This window comes from Vidua chalybeata, chromosome 3 (assembly GCF_026979565.1).
Source record: "Vidua chalybeata isolate OUT-0048 chromosome 3, bVidCha1 merged haplotype, whole genome shotgun sequence".
In the NCBI taxonomy this organism is placed as follows: Eukaryota; Metazoa; Chordata; class Aves; order Passeriformes; family Viduidae; genus Vidua; species Vidua chalybeata.
In genome coordinates, this window is record NC_071532.1 from 27,881,584 (window position 1) to 27,887,583 (window position 6,000).

Genomic DNA, 6,000 nt, shown 5'->3' on the forward strand with positions numbered 1-6,000 from the left:
TTTGCCTTTCAAGAACATTTAGAGATGGGGTTTTGGCAATGCTGTTTGTGGGTGGTGGTGGTGCCTTGGGTTTTTGTTATTGGACTTTTTCTAAATTAGCAAGTTGTATTTTGATGTAGCTGGTCTCTCAGGTTTTAGCTGCTCGTTTCCTGGGAAGGAATGCCATGGGTATCCTGCTCGCACTGGCGATGTTTTGTTGCCAGTTGGCTTCTGAGCAAACATGTCTCTCCAGCTCAATCTCTGCATTGCAACAAGCTCTGCCAAGAAACTGCAAAGGACAAGAGAAATTTAAGAAAATACCTTCAGCAATGTATTAAATCCTAGAACTATGGAATAATTTAGGTTGGAGAAGACATCTAAGATTATTGAGTCCAACCATTAACCCAGCACTGCAAGTCCACCACTAAACCATGTTCCCGAGTGCCTCATCTAGATGTCTTTTAAATACCTCTAGGGATGGTGATTCCACCACCTCTCTGGGCAGCCTGTTCCAATGTCTGACCATTCTCTTAACGAAGGAATTCTTCCCAATATCCAATTTAAACCTTCCCTGACACAACTCAAGGCCTTCTCGTGTCCTGTCACTGGTTGCCTGGGAGAAGAGTCCAAACCTCATCTCACTGCAACCTCCTTTTGGGCAGTAGAGAGTAATTATAGAGAATGATAAGGTCCTCACTGAGCTTTCTTTTCTGCAGGGCCAGCAGCTCCAGGGCCTCTTCCTTGCAGGCAATGCAAACCTGATATACTGGTGAGATGTAGGTGTGGGATCCTCAGGTCGTGCTTCTCATTGCCAAAGCTGGCTTCTGTGTGTGCAGTGTGAGCCCTTCCACAGTGAGCAGCTGCTCCCAGCCACCGCCAGGGAGGCTGAACTCTGCCTTGGAACTTAAATTCAGCTGCTCAGACTGATCCTCCACCATATGGGACAAAATGTTTGTGTCGCTTTGGAATTTTCTTTATGCAATATGCTTCTGCTGAACAAGTTTCCTCCATTCAGCTTTTCCACTGAAGGAAGAAGGCTAGACATTATAATTTCAGTGAGATGTGCATGTGTCTGTGTGTGGCTGTGGCTGTGGCTGTCCAACTAGGCTGGTACTGCTGGCTGTGCAGGGGTGTCCCAGGAGGGAGGATCATGCTGGTGCCAAGCTGTAGGGCACAGGAGAGGGTGTGTATGGGCTCTGTTGGCTGACAACCCATTTCCTATCAAATGCAAAATCCATACACAGACCTTCCACATGCCTCCTTGCCAGGGCAAGCTGTAGATACCTGCTGAACATAGATTGTTTTCTTCTTAATGTGCTGCACCTATAAATTTTTTAGCTAAGGCTAAAGGAGGGAGGCTTGTATCCATTCCTTTGCTGAACTCTTCTGATGGGCAGAAAAGCCATTTTAACAGACAGCTTTTGCTCTGCTTCTCCTCAGCTGGGAAAGACAGACTTGTTAGTGAATTAACTGGTTTATTTTTCTGTAGGGACTGTGGTTATATGAGGTAGTAATGACTAATAAGCTTCTTGTCAAAGAGAACAGACCTGAAAAACGGTAATTTTATGGAAACAAAGGTTTATGAAGGGGTTGGTCTGCATGGACATGTGCAATCAGAACTGCCATCCTAAAACTGCTGCTTGGTGAGTGAGGAGTCCTGCACAGAGCAGAGCCAGGACCATCCTAGCCCTGTTTGGCAGCTGCCATCTGGGCTGGTGGGGCTTTTCCTTGCTGTACCCTCAGAGGTGATCCTCCTGTGACAATGGATTTTAGTGAGAGCCACGTGGCTCACCCTGAGCTCTGCCACACTGCAGTCAATGTTGAAACATTTAGACACCAGGGATATGACTCAGATGCCTGTGCTAGATAAGCAAAAATAAAATAAGAACAAAAAGGAAACCCTCCGGAAGGAGGGGAGGGCCTGCACGCATGTTTAATTGAACAGAAGTCAGGCATTTTAAAGTCTTTCTGAGAAAAACAAGCCTAAGCCTTCAGCTAAAATGCTCTACAGCCATTCTCTGAGCCATTTGGACAGCCATTCCCTCCCCTCCAGCTGATATAACAAATGGAACCAGTTTCCACCCCCATCCCTCTTTTATCTGTTTCCTTTCAGTAAAGTCTGAAGAAAGTATTTCCGCTCCCTCACCCTCCCTAAACCAGGAGGCTGCCTGATATCCCCTTGATCCATGGGAAGTGGGATGAAAACTGCAGTGGGAAGGTTTGTTCCACTACAGATGTGCACAGCTCCTTCACCCCCAAAGCACAGGCTGCCAGAAGGTGACAGCTCTGTATGTGCCTGCAGCTGCCTCAAAAAAAGGTCTGAAACACATATATGTTGTGGGAGAGAAGCATGGGGGTTTTAAGCACAAATTTATGAAAATATGAGAGCTTAAGAAGAATTGGGTCACATCTGACTGCTACCATCTGGCCCACTTCACTCCAAGATTACCCAGGAATGTATTTCACATGTGCCTTTGGAACAAGATTGTGAGCTGCCAAAAAGAAAATATTTTACAGCTGAGCATTGCGTTTCGCTCGGAGCAGTTCAAATGTAACATCCCAAGGAGGAGGATTCCATCAGCGGGTATCAGGCAGGAAATTTGGGCCCAGTCCCTTTGTTTTGTCTGTGCAGTTCTGTAATATGGGGCTCCTTGTTGTTTGCTGGATTGATTTTAAAGGTCCTTGGTTAGAACAGAAGATTCCTAATGTGGCTTCTTAAACCAGAGCCCTGGGTAGCCAACTGAGCTTGTGTTAAGCCAGAGTCACAGCTCAAACAAGGTATCTGACCTTGTGCAAATGGCACCTCAGGAGCACCCCTGGGGAGTGGTGTGCCTGGGGGGAGGCAGCTTGGATGGAGGCTGGAGATGCCAGAGTGTTGTTCCCCATGGGAAGCTTCCCTCAGTGGGGAAAAAGGGCTTCACCCATGTGTGTTTCCCTGTGTGTAGCATGAGGGCATCTCCCTTCTATACAGCAGGTATGCTGCCTTGCCAGACGAAATATATATATAGGTAAATGCTATTTGATGTGTTTTGAATCATATAAAAATAGGTTTTGTGGTGATCTTTGTGCATACTTGCAAAGATGCACACATTTCTCTGTGGCGCACCAGCACATGGCACAGAATCTTACACGGTGAAAGAGCATGCGACACCTGTTGCACTTGGGCTGATGTGGTTCATTCTCAGTAAAACAGGGAATGTGAGAACAGCAGCACTTTGCTTTGCCTCTGTCTGGGCACCCTGTAAGAGGAAAGGGAGCTTTTTGAGTATTACTCTAATGAGGATGGAGTTAATCCTCTCTCTGCCTCCAGCAAGGTTTGCAGGACTGGAGAGCTGAACCAGCTGTGGAGGTTTCATTTCTTGCAGCGTGCTGGAGATTATGGACTGCTGAGGTTAGTGACAGATACAGGCTCTCTATGGGATGCTGGCATAATCCTGGATGCTGTGGGGAATGCATCCTTGCCTTTTTATATATATATACTTTTAATCATTATAATCATTAGCCACAGTTAATTTTTTGTCTTAATTATTGTTTTAGGTTTTGAGAGAGGGGACTTCTGATTTTTAAGATGTAAAAGGTAGGACACTTCCATTTATTCATGGGGGAGAAGCTCTGTCACACAGACTGAAGTATGAAAGAGTGTGCAAGTGCACAACAATTTTGCTGGCTGGGGGCACCTGTCCTGAGCTTTGTGCGGTGGGAAAGTGTGCAGTGGGACCAGCTTCAAACATCAAAAGTGTGCTTATGAGCAAGTCTTCCCAAGGCCACTGGCCTCAAGGCATCCCCACACCCTGCTAATGTTCTGCTGGGCTTGCACCAAGTTCTTCCACAGGTTAAAAATGGGCATTGCCTCAGCACAGTGGCACTTCTCTCATCTTTTGAGGGTTTTGGGTCAGAGCAGATGGCTTCTGGTTGCCACAAACGGAAAGTAGTTCAGTTTGTTCCTACAGTTCCTTTCAGTAGACAAAAGGTTCAAATTGCTACACTCTTGGGTTTCATTCTTCTCAAACTTAACTGCTTTTAACAAAAAAAAACAAAACAAACAAACAAACCAAAAAACCCAAAAGCCCCTCATCAAATCGTGTTCTGCAAGGGTGTGTTTTTCATATTTAGAAATATTTTGTAAGCAGCCATGAGGTCTTTGTCCTGTAAAACAAGAGAATTTGATAACTTTTATGCCACAGTCCATGCTTGTAAATTATGACGGGCTCCAAAGGCCAACAGTGACTGCGGTGTTTTGTGACTTTGCTGGAGTCAGAAAGCACTGAACAGGATGAGACAAGAACTGGAATAGTAATTCAGAATAATTCATTGAATTATTTCTTGCTCCATTCTGCCCATTTCTATTAGCCTAAATATAGGCTGTGGTTTTGGTAATAAATGTCAGTTAATCTCAACTTTTTCTCAAACACACCCAAGGAAGAAGACAGAACTGAGCAGCAAATAGACTTTACCTCAGACTGTGTTTTCCTGGGAATATCTGTGCTCCACCCCAAGTCTGTCTGAGCCAGTTGTTCATTTGTTCATTACCACATGTAGCACTCACCAGAGAAGGGACTGAAATTTCTGTACCCTGGGTATCGTTTTCTGGGAAATGTCATTGTACAAAACACCTGTTGTTGGGTGTGTTAGGAAATTAAAAAAAAAAAAAAAACCCACGTAATTTTTCCTTTGTTGGTCTCAGAGAAGAAAATCTACATCATAAGAACATCATCCTAGCCAGGGAAATGCTTTCTCTAGCTTAACAGTAGGAAATGCTTAATCTCTGTTGGAGTTATCAGGGAATTTCTTCCTGCTCCCACACTCTGCCAGCCTAATAGGTCCCTTTGGAACACCAGTAAATGCATTTAAAGAGTGAAAACCTTTGTCTCCCTCATCTCTGTTCATGTCCTTTGCCATTTTGAGAACTCACAGGCAGAGTTCTCACCTCATATCTCTTCAGGGTGTGGTGGGATATATAAATATTTTGGTTGGTGTTTGCTGTGGTCAGTAAATGCCTTTCATCTGTAATACAGAAAATATTCCTGGCTTGTGTGATGTGCTCACTTCAGCTAGGGGGTTTAGATTGTCTCTTGGTGGGACAAAAAGTAAATCAATTGAGGGCACATGTAACTGAGAAAATGCACTCACCTAGAACTGCAGAGAGTTGCTAGTGGCAGAGCCATGTCAACTTTACAAAGAACATAATTAGTACAGACTCTTTTATAATTCATTATAATCTAATAGAGGGTTTCTTACACTGCCAGTACAACTGAAGAATTAATTTCCAGTTGATATTTTCTTATAGATGAGAGCACGCCTTTTGAAATCAAACCTGCTTAGCACTAGGTGGCACTCTGCTATAATCTAAATTAGTTTGCTTTAGTTTTGAAGTTTGGTAAACATTTTAGCAATGACAACAACAAAAAGAGACTAATTCATCAGCAAGTTGCCAGGATAGGCACCCATGTTATGAAATGAGGGGAATTTAAACTAGACTGTAAAGCCTCTCTAATGTCCCAGAGAGGGCAGGGTGGAAATGAGAGCCATACACTTCTTCTAACAGTACCAGTCATTGCACTTGCTGTTGAGTAACCAATATGGTTTTGTGGGTTAATAACATGGTGCCCTCTGAGGAAGTGATATGGAGATGCATAATTCATGGACTTGTCAGTAGAGAATAGAGTGGGGATTGTGGAACACCTCTAAAAGAGCAGCTGTTCTGCCCTACTTGTTCTTGGTACATTTTTTATCATGGAGACTAGGAGAGCAAAAGCTGCACTCTTCATAGTTTTCACTGGTTTGCATTGATAAGGTATTTTAATTTATTTTAATGGACTGAATTCAGGGGTGTGTGAAGTTTTAATAGACAGGTGGTTTCTGGGTCCAAAATTGCCTGACTGGGTGTAAGACCAACTCTTTATCCAAGGGGAAGATAGGGTTCTGGAGCTGGGTAATGATGTGGGCGTGTTTGCAGAGTGAATCCTTAGGGGAGGAAATGGAATTGAGGGGTGTAGGGCTGGAACCCAGTTTCTAGCAGTA